The following is a 19,215-nucleotide window of genomic DNA, read 5'->3' on the forward strand; positions in this document are numbered from 1 at the left end:
GGTTTGTCCCTCCAAACCTCATGTCCAAGTTTGATCCCCTATGTTGGAGGTGGGGCCTAGTGGGAGTATTAAGGTTACAGGGGTGGGTCCCTCGTGAATAGATTAATGTCCTCCCTTGGGGTGAGTGGCCCTCACTCTGTTAGTTCCTGAGAGCTGATTGTTAAGGCGAGCCAGGCCCTCCCCTCCCCCTTGGGCTTCCCTCTTGCCCTGTGATCTCTGCACACAGTGGCTCCCCCTTCACCTTGAGTGGAAGCAGCCTGAGGCCCTCCCCAGATTCAGATGTCCAGTTTTGAACTTTCTAGCCCTCAAAATTGTGAGCCAAATAAGACTTCCTCGTTTATAAATTACCCAGCCTCGGGGATTCCTTTATTGCAACATAAAACAGACTAAAATAAGGACCATCCACATTATGGAAGGTAATCTGCTCAACCCAAGATCCACCCAATCCATCCAAAAAATACTTTATCTGAATAAATCCAGATTTAATCTCATCCAAAAAATACCTTATCTGAAACATCAAGAATAATGATTGACCAAATATCTGAGCACTGTGGCTCATCCAATATGATTCATAAATTTCACCACCACAATGCTACAAAAAAAAAAAAAATCTAACAATATTCAATATCTATTCCTGATCAAACTGTCTTCCACCTGATAATGGTACCTATGAAAAATTTACAACAAACATCATATTTAATGGTGAAAGACTCTCCTAAGACAAGAAACAAGATGAGGATATCTGGTCTAGCCAGAGTAATAAGATAAGAAAAGGAAATATACACATCCATATGGAAATGGAGGATGGAAAAAAACTGTCTTTATTTGTAGATAAAATGATTGTCTATCTAGAAAATCAAGTGGGATCTACATAAAACAATCAGAAATTGAAATTTTTAAAAAATGCTTTTTGTGCAGTGCCTGTGGCTCAAAGGAGTAGGGCGCCGGCCCCATATATCGGAGGTGGCGGGTTCAAACCCAGCCCCAGCCAAAACCTGCAAAAAAAAAAAAAGCCTCTTAAAAAAGCATCTAAAATGTGAAATACTGAGAGATAAATCTGAAAAAAAAAAAAAAGTATAAATCTGGTATACTGAAAACTATAGAACATTCCAGACAAAAAAACAATGTCTAAATAAGTGGAGACATACTGTGTCAAAAAAGTGAAAGAGTCGGGCTGGTGACGGGTGGCCTTGCTGGTGGCAGGAGGGCTTCTGGGGTAGGAAGTGAAAAAAAAAGTGAAAGAGTCAAAATTATTAAGATATCGGTTTCTGAAAAAAATCATCTACAGATTCAATTAAATCTCAATCAGCTCCTCAGCAAGCTTTTTGTAGAAATTGACAAGCTGATTTTAAAATTCCTATAGAAATCTGAAGGGCCTACCATAGCTAAGACAAACTTGGAGGGCTAACACTATCTTATATGAAGCCTTGTTATGAAAGCACCTTATTATAAAATCGAGACAGTGAGCTACTGGAATAATGGCCGGAAAATAAATCGGTGGGACAGAATCTTACTTCAAAGATTCAAGAAATAGACTCACACTTCTGAGGGCAGCTATTTTTGACAAAGGTACGAAAGTAATTTAATAGAAAAAAATGTACCTTTTCAACCAATGATGCTGGAATAATTGGCTAGCCACATGCAAAAGGAACAAAAAAACAGACTTTGACCAATACCTTAAATCAAATTAAAAAAATTAACTCAAAATGGTCAGGCTCAGTGGCTCACACCTGTAATCCCAGCACTCTGGGATGCTGAAGCAGGAGGATCCCTTGAGCTCAGGAGTTGGAGAGCAGCCTGAGCAAGAGCAAGACCCCTTCTCTACTAAAAACAGAAAGCTTAGATGGGCCCTGTGCTGAGGGCCTGTACTCCTAGCTACGTGGAAGGCTGAGACAGGAGTATCACTTGAGCCCAAGAGTTTAAGGTCACTGTGAGTGAGGCTAACACAACTGCGTGCTCCCCAAGGTGACAGAGTGAGACCTTGTCTCAGAAAAAAAAAAGAAAGAAAAACAAATTAAAATAAATTAGTGACCTAATATAAAACTTAAAAGTATGAATTTCCTAGACTAAAACTAGAAGGAAAATCTTTGTGACCTTGGGTTGGGCACCAAAAGCATATGATACCAAAAGTGCGATTCATAAAAGGAAAAAAAAATGGATAAATTGAAATTTTCAAAAATGTAAAGCTTCAATTCTTTTGAAAATCAGTGTGAAGAGAATAAAAACACAGACCATAAACTGCAAGAAAATATTTACAAATCATATTCTGATGAAGCCAGAATATTTATTGTATATCCTTTTGTACTTTAAAAATCAATAAGTAAACAACCCAGTAAAAACGGGCAAGATGCATGGATATTGATACATACTTGGATATTTGTCCTCTCCAAATCTCAATTTGACGGCCAGTGCTGGAGGTGGGGTGTTGTGCCCAGGTTGCGGGATCCCCCTCATAAATCACCCGGAGACCAAGTCCGATGCAAAAGCAAGAGGTTGTTTATTTACAAGCTCAAGCTCCGGCCCCCTGGTCCTGGCGCAGCAGGAGAGCAGAGAAGCCCGGATCTGGAAAAGGAGGGAGGCTTTAAGGGTACAGAAAAGAAAAAAGGGAGGGAGTGTGAGGTGAGCTGCTGAGGCGAGCTGATGTGGGGGAGCTAGGGGACCCAGCACTTGTCCTTGGCTATCTGGAGAGTGTTTGTTACCGCTGGGAGTAGACGTTGTATAAGAGCGTGGATCATGGGGCAAGGACGGGGTCAGGGGAGGGAGCAGGTTCCCTAACGCCTTTGGTATGCAGCTACAAAATGAAGGCTGAAGGACCAGATGACGTTAGTTTTAACAAAACGGAGTTAACTCGGTCCTTACGTTGGGGCATTGTGGGAGGGTTTGGGTCTGGGGGTGGGTCTCTCATGAATAGCTTGGTGCCCTCCCTGTGATGATGAAGAGTGAACCCTCCCTTCATTAGTTCACAGGGGGGGGCTCCTTATTAAAAAGCAGGTGCAGCCCATTGGTCCTTGAGTTGTGTGATACACCTGCTCCCCCTTTGCCTTCCATCTTGTTTGGAAGCTCCCTGAAGCCCTCAGCAGAGGACGACGCAGGATCATCAGCCACGTAAACCTCTCTTCTTCCTAAGTTGCCCAGCCTCAGACATTTCCTTTTCAGCAGTGTAAAACAAAGATATCTTCTGTACACTTGACCAACGACGTATGGATGCTAAATAAGGTCACGGAGGCACGTTTCAGAACATCGCGAATCATCAGGAAAATGCAACTTAGGATCCCCACACACTTAGTAGAACTATTTTCAAAAAAATTTTAAATTGGCCACATAGACTTTTGGCAAGGGTACAGGAACGGAACTCGCATGAGCTATAACTGGGAATGTAAGACGGTGCAATCACCTGGAAAAACTGTTTGGCAGTTTCTTAAAAAGTTAAACACACGCCTGCCCTGTGATCTGGTCATCCTACTTCTAGGTGTTTATTCAAAAGAACCGGAACCATTTCTCCACACAAAGACTCCTCCCTGAGTGTTGACAGCCCAAACCAGCAACAAGCCAAATGGCCCTTAATGAGTGTGCAAACAAACATACCCGTTCACAATTCGGCAATAAAAGTGACTGAACCACTGGTACCTGCAAGGATACCAGTGAATCTCAAAATAAACCCCTGGTGTGAAAGAAGGCAGGTAAAAAGAATACACACCCTGGGAGTCCATTTACATAAACCCCCAGGAAATGGAAACTCATCTGTAAGGACAGAAAGCAGGTGGGTGGTCAGCCAGCGACCACCCACCTGGAGAGGAGAGGAGGGTGGGCTGGAGGCCGGGATTTTTGATGGGATGAGTACGCACACTCACTGAGTGTGGTGCGACATACACCAAAACTTACTCAGCTCTGCTGTGTATAACATATCAACTCGACTTCAATAAAGCTACAAAAATGTACCACTTCCCAGGGCAGATGGCAGAGACTAGTGCTGCCCTCAAACAGTGAGAGCATGCGAGGGAGTGATGTCACTGGCCAGGTGCACTATGCCTCTGGCACGCGGCCGTGGACAGTGCTCTCACCGAGAATTCTCCAGGAAGGAGGCTGGGAAGCAGTCTGCATGGCAGAGACAGACAACAGCACACAGGCAGTTTTGCCCCAGGGTCATGTTAATTCCCCTGCACTCTCTTTCAATGTAGCCCAGAGGGAAAAGGGCCTGGTCACTTTAGTTCACTTTAGTTCAGTGACGTCAGGCTCACCAGATATGATGAGCAAGAAAGGCCAAGTATACTCTGGATTCCCCAAGGAAGGTCCATGAACTCCACAGGATGAAAGGCAAATTCTACAAAGATTTTAGGGACCTGTCACATTTGAAGCCATTGCCATAAAGTCAGGCGAATCCCACTATAGGTGGGTAGTTAGACACGGGCAGGGCTGATGGCGGATGCGGTTGGGATATTTTTGCTATTCTGGGTCTGCCTGGGTCAGGCTGGCCTGAGCTGTTATGGGAAGGTGGTGATCAGGACCTTGTACGTGGGTTTGGAGGGGAGCCAGTTGTTTGGGGGGACTGATTAATCCCGTAGGGACTTTCTGACATGGCAGACAGATACAGGTTGTTACAGAAACATGTCATGGGAACAGAGCTGATCCAGACCCTGGGAATTTCCAAGAAGCAGCCGATACTGCCCAGAAGCTGTGTACGAAATCCAGCACTGCGCTCTGCAGTCAGTGGGACCAGCCTGGCTTACTGTCCACACCGTTGAAACAAACATTTCCTTGCTAAAACTTTACTTCCTCTTGTTCTCTCCAATTATTTTGGCAACTACCTTGAGCCCTCACCAGGCTGCCCTGACACCATCATAGCAGAGGAGTCTGCACTGGGGAAAAACACCACACTCAGGGCCCCTGGACGGCCCCTGGAGCAAAGCGTGGCGGAGAACTGTGCCATTTAAAAAGAGGCCCTGCGATGCCACTAGACCCTGACCAGGGACATCAAGTGCTGTGTGGTTGAAGATGCCCATCCCGAGCTAGGAGCTATTAGGCCCCCCAGGTCAGCAGGCCAGGCCAGCCAGCAGCTGAGGAGACACACATCTGGGAGGAGCAAGCAGAGGACAAGAGAGAGTGACAGAAACAATGGCACAAAGCCCCTCAGCCACCAAGATTGTCCTGACACTTCATCAGTTCACACCTCCAGCCTCCTGCAGGCGTCACCTGTGACCAGCTGCTGGAGGGGCAGCAAGCCAGGCCGAGCTTTGTGTACAGCGCATGGTCACTCAGTGCGGGTGCTTCCACCAGAAGACACCATTAAGGACATGGCTGCCACCGGGTCACATTGGGTTCCTGGTGCCGCCAGTCCAGCAGGCAGAAAAGAAGATGCTCCCGCTGGTGGGGTAGCCGGCTCTGCACATCACGTCACGGGAAGGAGTCAACTCATAGGTGGCCCACTGGGTGTGTCTCTTGGTCCCAGGGTGCACAGGTTTCCCTGGCAGCGGGCGAGCACTGCAGCCAGCAGACAGACCCAATGGGAGGTGGCTGCAGCAGCCCGGTCCCAGAACTCACAGCAGCAGTGAGAGTGGGCACTGGAGTTCATCAGACTCAGCCTGGTGGTGTAAATTTCCCCAGAGTGGGGACCGGCCAGATCCTGGAGCAGCCATCCTGGAGAGAGGGGTAGGTGGGGCGGGCAGTGATATAGCTGCCAGTGCAGCCCTCAATTCCTTCAACCAGACCACGTGCTGTCCCCAGCAGTGGAGAGTGCTGACAACCAGGGGCTCTCTGAGGACTTGCTCTTGGATAAAGGGGAGCTTCTCATCTCTGAGGCCTGTGACCTGGGGAATGCAGCCAACAAGTGAGCTATAGGAACAGAAGGCCGGGCACTGGCTTCTATGCCAAGGGACAGTTCAGGCTCAAGAGTACCTGGGAGCCGGAGATGAAGCTCCACATCCCAGCTGTTCCATTTTCTTCTGCACTAGAATCCGATCCAAGACCCTAGTGGTTAAACCTTGTGAGGATGAGTGGGTTGGTTCTGGTCAACAGGACCTAGATGTGACAGCACCTGGGTCATTCATCTTGGACCCTGACCCAGTCCTTCTACTCATTGGAACAGGAGGCTGGGACGTGCCCTGCTGAGACGCCAACCAGATGGGCAGACCAGCGGGCAGGGCTCTTACAGGAGGGGTGGGGCTGGTCATTTTTCAACAGGTGCCCTGCTGCAGCTTCCATAGAGAGAGAGGTGCAGGAAAGGAACCCAGCCTTCCTTACAATCCACGGCTCAGTGATCCATGAGATGCTGCCTCCCTGACTCCTCCCAGGGCTGCACCCCACTACCCTGCCCCCCAGCATCACCTCACCAGAGGCCCGAACCAGCTGCCAGGGCTCCTTCACCTGAGAACAGACCCTGAGGCCCAGTGGGGACAGAGAGGCCTCAGGAAAATCAGATCCTGACCCATTCCCACGTTCCACCCTGGCCCCACTGACTCCTAGGCTCTTGGAAAGGCCTCAAACATCACAGTAAGCCTCCCAGGGGGCCTCCACTTCTGTTGTGGGCCTTGAGCTGGGGGCCCTTAGGTGGTATCAGTGGCTCACAGAGACCAAGCATGAGAGACGACCAAGGAGAGATGTGGAAACTCCACACCCATTCACCTCGCCCCATCCAGAGCCTCCAGTCTGAGAAAGGGTCCTAGACGTGGCTCTATCACCACCTAACACAGTGGCCGGATGGGTCCTCGGCCCCCTGGGTCCTTGTCTGTCCCGTCTGTACAAAGAGCTAATGGTGCCTGCATGCCATTCATGAGGGTATAGCTAGAAGGAAGTGTCAGAAGAGACTTCCAGCTTCAGTTTAGGATGAAGAAAGCTGGAAAGAGCCCAGGCCCTCCCTTAATCAGAAAGGGCAACAAAAGACACCAATAGCCTAAAAACTCACAACTTCCACTGAAATTGTCAGAGGGCTGAGGTCACGGCCAGTCAACTGATCTGAAACCAAGGGAAGGAAGGGCCTGCAGGGGAGTTGGGTGTAAGTCCTCATCCAAGGGAAGGTAGGGCCTGCAGGGGAGATGGGGTGTAAGTCCTCATCCAAGGGAAGGTAGCCTGCAGGGGAGACATGGTGCAAGCCCTCATCCACCTGGGACAGATGAGATGGGGCTGGACACCAGCAAGAAGGTTTCAGCTAAAGTGTTTAATAATTGGTAAATGTTGAGTTTGGGGCAATGAAAGAACATAGGAACCTTTAGGGCTGTGGACATAAGAGAACTTCATGCCCACTTGCAGTTCTCCATAGATTTCACTGGAACACATTTCTGTGGTGTTGGCCCAGCTGAGGGGACCAACTGCACCAAAGACACAAAACCCACCCAGATTATTTTCCCCTGTGCAGCAAAAGCCTTAAACTGCTGGAGGAAAGACAGAAAACACTGTCGCACTTAGGGCACCCTGGACCCACTGAAGCAGGGGAGCCATGACAACCCATCCTAGGGGAGGGATGAGCCACATGCTGGGCCCAGGTCTACAGCTGAGGGTGCAGTCACACCCCCAAGATCCCAGGACTTAGGGTCCTACCACTCACCAGCAAGCATATGTGACACTGGGATATGGCTGGGAAGGTACAGAGACACCGGCGCTGAGGCTTGACACAAAGGTAATACTCAGACTCGAGGGTGGATCAGACACTGTGAAAAGCCAGCACCAGGACAAACACAGAGCAATGCCAGTGGAATTTGATGACTGAGGAGTAAGCATGACAACCAAAAACTCTAACCCAACTCAACGATGTGATGAACTCCAAACCTCGTAGTAAAGGAGCAGCATCATCAAGTCCATGCCCATCTCTGAACTAAACTAATGGCCCGTCTCTGCTGTCCTGCACATGGCATCTGGACCTCAAAAGTTGATGTCCTATTTAAAAACAAAACTACCAAAAAAACCCCTAGAACTACAGAAAGAGCTTAGCAAGATCTCAGTATGAAGTCAATATGCAAAAATGAGTTGTATTTTTTCATCCTAGCAACAATTAGAATTCTACATTTACAAAAATAGTACCATTTTCGATAGCACTTGAAAGTGAAAAACTTGGGCATAAGTATAACCAAAAATGTGTAGATTCTGTGTGCTAATGACTACAAAATGCTGATGAAAGAAATCAAAGAAAACGTGAGTCACGTAAAGGTGTACTATGTTCATGGATCGAATACTTCAATATTATTAAGATGTTCATTCTTTCCAAATTGATCTCAATATTCGCACGTCCTGATCATTTTCCCAGCAGAATTATTTGTAGATGTTGACAACCTGATTCAAAAAAATTTCTATGAAAATGCAAAGAGACTAGAATAGTCAAAATAATTTAGAAAAAGAAAGTTATAAGAGTCCACCACCTGATTCCCCTGATGTTACTGTAGGTTTACTATTCACTGCCTGATTTTACTACAAAACTACAGCAATCGAGACACTGTAATATGGGTGCCAGGGTAGACTTGTAGATCAATGGGCAGAACAGAGATCCCAGGAGACCTATGTAAATACTACGCGCAGTCAATTGAGTTTCAGCGAAGATGTGAAGGAAAATTGATACAGTAGATACAAACCTCTGCATCAACTGCAAGACATTGATGTGCAAGAAATGGACCAAGCACACCTGCCTCGCACATTAACACACATGATTCACTTGGAGTTTATTTTTGCATGAACTCCAAATGAGTCACAGGCTTTAATGTAACTATACAAGTTCTGGGAGAAACTCTTTGTAGTCTTAAGATAGCACAGGTCTTCAACCTCAGCATTGCTGCCACCATGGGCCAGACAGCACCTTGAGTGGGGGCGGCTGTGGCCCAGTATGATATTGTGACATCCAAAAATGTCCCCAGACAGGGCCAAATGTCCTCTGGGGACAAAATACCTCTAAGTAGAGGACCAACAGTGTAGACAGAGAGTTTTTAGCTATGACACCAAAGCATAAACCATGAAAGAAAAAGATTCACTTTTTGGACTTTGTTAAATTGAAAACTTTTTGTCTAATAAACGCAGTGTTAAAAGGTGGTGGCTCAAAAGAGTAGGGCGCCGGAGGTGGTGGGTTCAAACCCAGCCCCAGCCAAAAACTGCAAAATAAATAAATAAATGAAGGAATGCAGTGTTAAGATGCTGATGAGGCAAATCAGAGGCCAGGAGAAAATCACATATCAGATAAAGAATCTGCATTCACCCTTCAAATACAAAAATAGCACCATTTACAATAGCACTTGAAAGTGAAATAGATAAAGAATTCTCAAAACTCAACAGTAAGGAAACAAATCGTGCAATTTTTAAAAATCAGCAAAAGACTTGAATACACGTTCCACCAACACAGAGATACGAATGTCAAGTAAGTCCACTTGAGAGGGTGCCATACACTTAGCCACGAGGGAAATGCAAACTAAAGCCACAATGAAATCCATTTGCGAGGTCTGACAATTTAGTTCCCAAACTTGTCCTAGAAAAAGTGACACATCTCTCATTGCTGGTCAAAAGTGGCACATCTCTCAGCATGGTCACCTTTGAGGTCCACCCTGGGGAAGCTGGGCCCTGACACCAGCACCTCGGCCACGGTCCAAAACAATTTTGGAACTCTTTTTCTGGAATGCCCATGAGAGCTGTCGTCCTGTTACCCTGACCCTCCTGACTGTCACTAAAATGTCTTCCTCTCAATATTTCCTTTATTTGGGGGCAAAAAAAAAAATGTGACTGGGGGGCCAGATCAGGTGAGTAAGGAGGGTGTTCCATATGGTTGTTTACTGGCTAAAATCCCCCTCACAGACAGCACCCTGTGAGCTGGTTGCATCGTCCTGAGGCAAGAGCCACACCTTTCTCATGCCAAGATTTTCAGTTAAGATCTTCCCAGTTGTTCCCCTTCGATGTTTACTTGGTCTGTTATGCTTCTTACAGTCAGCTGATTCTGACACACAACTCCACGAAGTTTTGCAATGTTTTCATCAGTTCTGCTCGTTATTGGCCACCCTGACCTCTCTTCATCAGTGACACCTTCTCTCCCATCAGAAAAATGTTTTTTTTTGTTTGTTTGTTTGTTTTATGAAATCATAGCTGTGTACGTTAATGCAATCATGGGGTACAGTGTGCTGATTTTATATACAATTTGAAATATTTTCATCGAACTGGTTAACATAGCCTTCATGGCATTTTCTTAGTTATTGTGTTCAGACATTTATATTCTGCATTTAGAAAAACGTTTAATCGGGCAGTGCCTGTGGCTCAGTGAGTAGGGCGCCGGCCCCATATGCCGAGGGTGGTGGGTTCAAACCCAGCCCCGGTCAAACTGCAACAAAAAAATAGCCGGGCGTTGTGGCGGGCGCCTGTAGTCCCAGCTGCTCGGGAGGCTGAGGCAAGAGAATCACGTAAGCCCAAGAGTAGAGGTTGCTGTGAGCTGTGTGACGCCACGGCACTCTACCCGAGGGCGGTACAGTGAGACTCGGTCTCTACAAAAAAAAAAAGAAAAACGTTTCATCCACTTGTACACTGCTGTTTTCTTCCTGGCATTATCCCCATAAACTTAGACTAGCATGTCCCTGCTTTCACTCCCACTCTTGCCAAGCTGAATAAGACATTTAATGACTTTTCATTGCTGTAATTCAAGCTTCGACATTCTCACAATGGCACACATCGGCCATTCAGGAAGACACCACCACACACTGACACGAACACATTTGTGAGACACTGATACACCAAGGTTATGAAACCTTACCGAGCTGTTTGCACAGTGCTGCCAATGTAAGCACACAGTGGCAAGTTCTCTAACTTAATTGTCAACTTTGTAGACGTGTATTACAAGGGCTAAAATTAGAGCAAGATAAAAGGAGACAGACTGGACACCATCCAGTGCTGATGAGGGTGTGGAGCAAGTAAAACTCACACACCGTGTGGGTGGGACGGTGCAGCCCCCGGTGTGTTGGCTGGAGCCTGTGGGTGAAGGGGCAAGGGAGAGGAGGGGGCGCCCCAGAAGGCTTGGGAGGCCACATGGGGCTGGGCCTGCGTCAGCTGCTGCCTGAGGCTGCAAGTCCAAACCTGCTCCAGGGGTGTGTGCATGAGCACGTGTGTTTCTGCATGTGTCTGTGTGCACACGTGTCTGTTCATGCATGTGTGTCCATGTGTGTTGTATCTGTGTGCGTCTGTGTCCATCTGTATATGGTTTCCTCTGTGTCTGTGCACACATGTGCAGCACAGCCCCGGGCCAAGGGGTGCAGGCAGGGAGGCTGACTGGGTGCCCAGCTGGTTGCAGGACTCAGGTGCAGCGGAGCAGAAAGAAGCTAGAATCCAGCCCCCGCGGCAGCCCAGCCCTGCCCAGAACAGGTTAGACCTGAGCCTGCACTGCCCGCTGCCCTGGGGGCTAAGGGAGGCCAGGCAGGGAGTGGAGCACGGCCCCACACTGGCTGAGCCAGCCTGGCTCACCTCCCACTGCTGCACCCCACCCCCCACTCCCGCCCTCCCCCCGGCTGTGCTTCTGCTGGTCTGAGGCTGTACTGGGTCCAGCCCCAGGCTCCTTTGCAGTCCCCGTCCACCACATGCACCCAGCTCTAATCTGGGCAATAGAAGCCCCACATCAGGTCACCTCCCAGTGCCTACAAGAGCTTGGAAAGGCCAGGAATCCCAGCTACCTGGGAGGACAGCATCCCCAGAGACCCTTTGCCCATCTATCTGCCTTCAACTTTCTCACAGACAGGGACTGAGGCCAGAGGGGCACTAAGGAGGGCGGGTGATGGTGGCATGGGGGCTGGATCCTCACTCCCCATCCCTGCCCCAGGCCAGGCCCAGCCCAGGCCCAATACCACTGGGGGAGGGTGGCTGCCCGGGGCACATCCCTACCACTGCACCCAACCCAGCCAACAACCTGCCCGCTTTCTTTTACTTTTCCAAGTGGAGCATCTATTAATTTTAATGACTACCTTGTTCAAGAAGGAATGTGAGGTGAGGTGTAAGAAACAGACCTCCCTGGACATCTGAGTCAGCCTGGGGCAGCAGAGACAAGGACACCCATCAGAGGGCATCGGGGAGGCACAGCGTGCGCCTGACAGCACTCAAGGTGCTGGGGGACAAGGAGCAGGGCCACCGGCCCAGCACCCCACAGCACATACTCCCACAGACTACGGCCCGCATGGCAAGAGCTTAGGTCTTCCAAGATGCAGACCCGAGAGGGCCCCCAGCACATTCGTAGCAGCTGCCTAGCTCATGGATGGGCAAGGGAAAGGGAAGCCTGGGCCAGGCCCCACTGCTGCACATGGACGTCCCGCAGAAGCTGGGCAGAGGGGGCCAGGCTGTGTGTCCATGCTTACGTGAAGCTCTAGAACAAGCCTGTCCTGCGGCTGGGGCAGGTCTCAGGGAAGCAACACTCTGGTGGCAACTGGGGGGGACCCACCACAGGCATGCGCATGGCCTCACCAGTGTGGACTGTGATTCCTGCATCTGAGGTGTCTGCACCCCAATTAAAAGCAGCTCACCTTGCTGTCCGTGGATGGGATCTTCTGGGGTGCTTTGGAAGGGCCTGGAGGAGAGGGGACCCCCGGGCTGGGCACAGGGTGCTCTGCAAGCACCTTGGCACAGTGTCCCCACAGCACATCCCTGTGGGGGGACTGTCCACCCAGACATCCCCTTGGGAGCGAGCCCAAGAGCCTCTGGGGCAAGGGTATCTGGAGCCCAGGGCTCCCACTGCTGACCCGCTCCTCCAGGCCACCCACCCCTGCCAGCTCCTCATCCCCACCTCTTCTTTCCAGCCCCAGACATGGCCAGGCCATGCTCCAGGGAGGAAGGCAGTGTTGAGGTCACCCTGCCCCAGGCACTCTGCAGGAGATGCATCAGGGGTCAGGTCACCTGACAAAGGACTGAGACTTACCCCTCCACATTCCACCTGGGCCCTGCCGGTCCATGCCTCTCTCTGCAACATCCATAGGTCAGGACAGGCCATGGCCTCAGGCTCCCTCCTGCCCAGCTCTGCTGGGGCCCATCCAGCCTCCCTCATTGGCTACCCTCCAAACACCAGGAGTCAAAACATAAGGCTCCTTCTCTCCTCTGACAACCCTGCTGGCCCACTGCTGCCCTGGTGGAGGGCAGGGGTCTCAGCAGAAATTGGAGCAGGGAGGACACACAGGGCCAGGAGGAGGGGTGCAGACTGGGCCCCCTGCCTCTGATGGCACACCCACGTGTTTCCACTGAGGGTGCTGAGGTCTGGTGGGAGGTACATCCCAGGGAGGCTTCCTGGAGGAGGGGCTCCCAGAAGGTCCATGTCAATTGTTCTGGCAGAAAGGAGGCCCTGGCAGAGTGGGGCTGGGGGCAGGTGGAGAGGTGGGTGTTGAGAAGTCTGGTGGTGGCCCCAGGCAGCTGAGTTGACAGCCCCCCACATTTCCAAAAGCCCATGGCCCTGCCTGGGGCCTCTCTAGGGTTTCCCTGGTCCAGACCTAAAGACTCAGCCCAACTAGCTACAGGCCAACCAGAGAGGTCATGTCAGGACTGAGAGTCAACTGGGAGCCAACTGACTGCCAGGGAGTGGCCAGGGAAGGGCCTCCCACCCCAGCCAGCCCCACTCCCCCAGCAGAGAGGCCCCTACAGGGAGCTGGTCCCGGCCCCGACAGGCCAGGAAGCTCATCTGACATCCCCAGAGTCTCAGTCTCCAGGCCTGTAAATTGGGCACAATACACCAGGAAGAACCAAGGCCATGCCTGGAAAGCAGCCCAGGGCTTGACACCACCACCTGGGGCTATCAGGACTGCGATGACATGACCACTGGAGTCAACAGCTAGTCAGACAGGGAACAAATACACCAAGAGTGCCAGACTGCCCAGGAAGCATTCTGGCCAGGGTGAGGATAATTACCTGGGGAAGTGCCCAGGCTCTGATGCCCTCTGGGGTTGGGGGTCACCTCCGGGGGGTGGGGTGCAAAAGGGCGGCAGAGCTGAGTGTGCTGTCTCAGAGCAGGGTCTGGCCGACAGATGCAGACCACACGGACCCACACTGCTGAGAAAGCTGCATGTCCAGGGCTCCTCCACGCCCACCCCTCCTTGCCTGCCTGCCTCCCACAGAGTCCCCACTGTGGCCTGGGACAGAAAGATCCAGGACTGTCCAGCTGCCCCCTCAATAGCCTGCATCCCTGCACAAGCTGGTCCTGCCTCAGGCCTTAGGCCTCCAGCTCCTGCTGGGCTGGGGCCGGAGAAGAGGTGGGGTGTCAAGCTGGGACCTGGATGTGGGAAGGTGTGCTCCCAACCACTCAGGGCTCCCCAAACCTGGCATGTGTGGGAGAGCCCTGCCTGCCAGCCCACAAAGGGCATTCAAATGAGAGACAAATATTTGAGGCCTGAGACAAACCCTAGCCCACAGCTGCTCCCAGGCCCTCATTTGAGTAATAATTGGATTTCATTTAGAGATTTGCATGCCTATCAATTTGGGCAGTGGCCACTGGGGGCCCCACCAGCCTGAACAGATCCCAGGCTCCCAGGCAAATGCCAGTTCAGTGGGGATAGGGTGGGTGGATGACAGAGAACTCAGGAGGCCAGGGTGCCAGGGTGGCTGCTGCCCTTCTGAGCAGTCTAGGTTGGCACAGCCTGGGCCATAGCCCACCCAACCAGGCCCAGGCCATAAGCAGAACAGGGAGACTGGCTGTAACCTGGACCCCACACCGCCCAGGGCAGGACAAGCAAGCAGGACTCTCAGGAGAACCGGCACCTAACCCCCTTGGGGACCACCACCCCTCCTTGATCTATGCGGAAGCCCCACGTGTCCCTGTCACATGATTTCACAGAAAGGTAGATATGCAGGGACCCTCTTGGCAGTACAGCCTTGGGGAGGGCCTTGCGTCTACCAAATGTTCCCCTGCGGGTAGGAAGCTTGGTGACCGGACTCCAGGAAGGTTTGCTCGGGAGCCCTCTGGTCCACCCTCCTGGCGTCCCAGAGCTGGCCGCAGGAGACATCTTGCCCTAGGCTGTGAAGAGGACCTGGGCATCTCTGTCCATAGCCCGTCTGCCTTCTACAGGAGGATCTCGGCAGGGCAGTGGTTAACCCAAGAGGACCAGCTACAACTAGGGACGGTCAGGGACAGGGAAGAGACCCCCGAAGGCTGAAATTTCTAGGAAGTCCTTTTGTTCCTGCCTGTTAGTGGGTGAATTTTACGTCCCCCAAATTCACTGAAGTCCTAACCTGTGGCACCTCAGCACATAACTTTCTTTGGAGATGGGGGTGTCTACAGAAGTCATCGAGTTAAAGAGAGGTCACTGGTGTGGGCCCTAATCCATAATGCTGGGGTCCTTATGAGAAAAGGAGGTGAGGATATAGAAGGACAGCTACGTGAGGACCCAGGGAGGTGGCTATCTGTACACCTAAGAGAGGCTTCAGGTTGAACCTACCCTGCAAGCCCTGATCTCAAACTTCCAGCTCCCAGAAGGCTGAAAATTTCTTTTGTTTTAAGCAGCCAGACTGGCAGCCAGGTTGACCACATTTGGCCTCTCCCACTGTCAGGGCCCTAAGCCCACCTTCGGGGCATTAATTATAACTCTGGGGCCCACCTTTCCTGTGGAGTCACCCCTTGGAGAGAGGGTCCTGGGAGGCATAGGCAGGCAGGACCTGGCCACACACACCCCAACCCTCCCTGAACTTCTTGCAGAGCAGTGTCCAGGCCCCAGCCTGTGATCCAGCCCCTGCATGATACTGGACTGAGGGGCAGGCACACACCCAGCCTGTGATCCAGCCCCTGTGTGATACTGGACTGAGGAGCAGGCACATACCCACTCTTCCCTCGTTGACCATGGCCTTGCATGGGGGCTGCTCTGGGAGCTGACAGGTCACCCACCAGGCCCCTCCTAGGAACCTGGGAGGCTGGAGGTTCACAGCACTGGTCATGGTGGCCTCTTTCAGCTTATGAGGGCAAGGTCCTTCCAGCCTTGGCAGGGACAAGCAGTGGGTGGGTGTCAGAGCCTCCTGCTGTCTAATTTACCCCATTAATCACAGTTGGGAGTTGTGGGGGTGAAAGATGGAGTAGGGGGTGCTGTGGCCTGGGGAATGAGCAGCTGTGGGGGCTCCCATGGGCAGCACCCTCTACCCTGTTCTCCTCCCTTCTGTCTCCCAAGCCCCAATTCAGCTCTCATGGACCTTCTCCCCACCTGTTCTGCCCCAGGCCACCAGACCCAAGAGCTGGTGTGTGGCAGGCCTGGCTGATACTCTGCTCCTTCCTGAGATGTGTCAGCAACACCCTCCATTTTATCAGAAGATCAGCAAGGATGGTGCCCTCCAGGGGCCCAAAGAGGTGTCATGGGAGGGTCTTCAGGCCCTGCTGTGCCTGAACTCCCAGGTGCCTGTGGGCCTCGGGCAGGTCACTTGGTGCCCTGAGTCTGGGAGACACCCCAGAGTGGGCAGGGAGGGTGGGCAGCCTGTCCAGATGCCCCAGAGCCCCTGTAGTTGTGGCCATGGCCCCTCCCAGTGGGCAGCCCCCTCCTCACTGCCCTGTCCTCTTGACCTCCAGGGTCCTTCTTATCTTCTATGGGCTCCCTGTGGACCTGAGCCGCCCCATGAGTGCAGCCTGCACACTGGGCAGCTTTGAGTAGATGGCAGAGCCCCACCTGGCCTTACTCCAGCACCCCCAGGGATCCACCTGTCCCCCATTGCCCTTGTTGCTGTGCAAAGGTGTAATGGGACCCTCCTGCCTCACCCCTCTGACACCAGGCTCTGCGCCCCCAAATGCCATGTCTGTGGCTGGAACCCTCCTCCCATGCCCAGCCAGACAGCTCCAGGCCCTCCTCTCTGAGGGCTGCCCCCCTCGTCCCAACACCCTGGGGCTCCCTTTAGCCCACAGGGACACATCAGCCTTGCCTGTGGGTTCCCCTCCTTTCCCCCACCCATCCAGCATCCCACTTCTTCCTTCCAGAGGGTCTTCCCAAAGTCAGTCTCCTGGACTCAGCACCCTGGGGCCCTCCCTGCTCTCTAGTGGTCGGCATGTACAAATAACCCCTCTCCAGGGCCCTACCTCATGGAGATCACCCTGGGATGCACACCCAGGGTACCTGGAGGCAGTGCCGTCAAGATGGAGGGGTCTGGCAGAGGAGCAGATGGGTCTCCTGCTGACCACTGGCCACTGACCCGGCCTCGGGGAAAAACCCACCTGGGCTTCCTCCCAGCCCTCTAGGCTGGGAACGACCCGCACCTTCACATCATGTTGAGGACTTACTTGGAGAGCTGACTGTTCTGAGGGATGGACTCCATGTCCCCACCCAGGACAAACACAGCAGGGTTTAGGGGCAGCTCCCAGCTCTTACCAGGGCTCATTCTGGTTGGCCGGCCACCTTCAGAAACAGCCACACAGCCAGCTGTGTGGAGGATGAGTACAGGTGTGTGGGCACCAGGGGCCCCATCCCTCCTGAGTCAACGGGGTCCACTGGCTCCCCTGCTTGTCAGGGGCTGGCCGATGCAGGGGCCTCCCCACATGCACCCAGCCCCAGCCCTGGGGCGACGACAGGACTGCACAGGCTCCCCGAGCTGAGCTTGGTTTAATCTGCTGTTGCCATGTTGAAGTTCTGAATACTTTTCTCTTTGAGTATGTGTTTTGCCCGTGAAGGTCCATAGAACACTGGAGCACACACATTAGCCTGAGAGGGAATACACAGGGCAGGGCACCACACACATGTCCACTCTTCACCCCATTCAAGTGACACATTCACGATGCCCACAAGAAATGGTGGCAGTGGACTCACAACACAGGGGAGTGACTCAAGCAAGTGCAATGGTCACACCATTGTCTCTACACCCAGGCAGGCTGGAGCCTGGAGAGCCACATTTCCATTCACACCCAACTTGCTTCAAATGCAGATGGTAGACAATGCATTCTAACAAATCCTTACTCACGCCACTCTCCTGTACTGGTCCAGCACTTATGCTAAAGACATTGACACAGAGGCAAGGGGAGATGATTACCCCACGGCTCCTTCCCTTCTCCTCCTTCCTCATGCCTCAGCAGTTGGCAGGGCACTTAGGAGGGCCTGAGGGTAGCAAGGAGCAAAATAAAAACTATTGAGCATTTCCACCCAACAGCAAAATACGAGTGCACGTGTCAGCTACAAAATACAAATGGTACATTTCAGTGATTCTGCATAGCCACTAAATGTCCTTTATTGCATTTAAAACTGGCTTCACACAATATAAAGAATGACAGAATTCAAGTTAATAATTTAAACTGTTAATGCTTCTTTACTTGGAACATTAAATAGTGAATATAAAATGCCCTAAGTAGAGAGATCAACCATGGAGGAAGGGGAAAGCTCTCTATTCAGCACCTCCTCCCTGGCTTCTATCTCCCAGGCGGGGGCAAGACCTGGGCAGTGGGCCCCAGGAGAATCCTGCTCCCCTACAGCAGAGCCTGGGACAGGCTGGGCACTTAGGTCACTGACCTTGAACACTAAATTGCTTCAGGTGTCCCTGCCAGGAGAGCCACCAGGCTGAGACTCGCTTCCTAGAGGGTCAGTGTTGCAAAGACTTAGGAATGAAACAGTTTAAGCCCTACAACTTCAGACACAATCTTTAGTGACTGGCACTCAGTAAAAGACAGCTTGGGGTGAGGGGACTTTATAGCTAGGGCAAAATCAGCAGGCCAGGACAGATCCACCTGCTGTCCTGGTTAATTACAATGACAGTCCATCCACTCCCCAGTAATGTACCTACTGGGACACTAACTGATATGGTCACTGTAAGTCATATCTCCCAGCAGGACACAGTCGCTGCAGGGACACAGCATCACCAAACTTGAACCTGATCGTAATTCTGCTTCTGACACCCCATTCCCCACGAACAGGCATTTAATAAATGACAGCCAGATGGTGCCACCAGTAACACCCAGAATATGGGATTGAGACAGAACAGCAAAGAAATCAGGGGAAACTGTACAAGATGCTGAAGAGACCCATTAAGCAACTGTGATGTGTGGGCCCAAGATGGATCCTGATTCTATAAAACCAACCACATGAAACTTCAAGACCATCAGAGGACTGTGCCACTGGGTAGGGACTATCGTTCATTGCAGGGGAGGCGATGATGACATTGGGGTATCTTTCAGAGGCACACATGGAAATTTTACAGGTGAAATGACTCAAAGCCAGCATTTGCTTCAAAACAGCGCTGGGACGGGAGTGGGTGGTAGGTGGCACAGGAGAGGCCACATGCCAGTCCAACACTGGTTGGTTGTCAGCACCTTGTCTCACTGGCTCTCCCAGGTCCCCCACTGGCAGACTTACG

Source organism: Nycticebus coucang, chromosome 14 (assembly GCF_027406575.1).
Source record: "Nycticebus coucang isolate mNycCou1 chromosome 14, mNycCou1.pri, whole genome shotgun sequence".
Classification (NCBI taxonomy): Eukaryota; Metazoa; Chordata; class Mammalia; order Primates; family Lorisidae; genus Nycticebus; species Nycticebus coucang.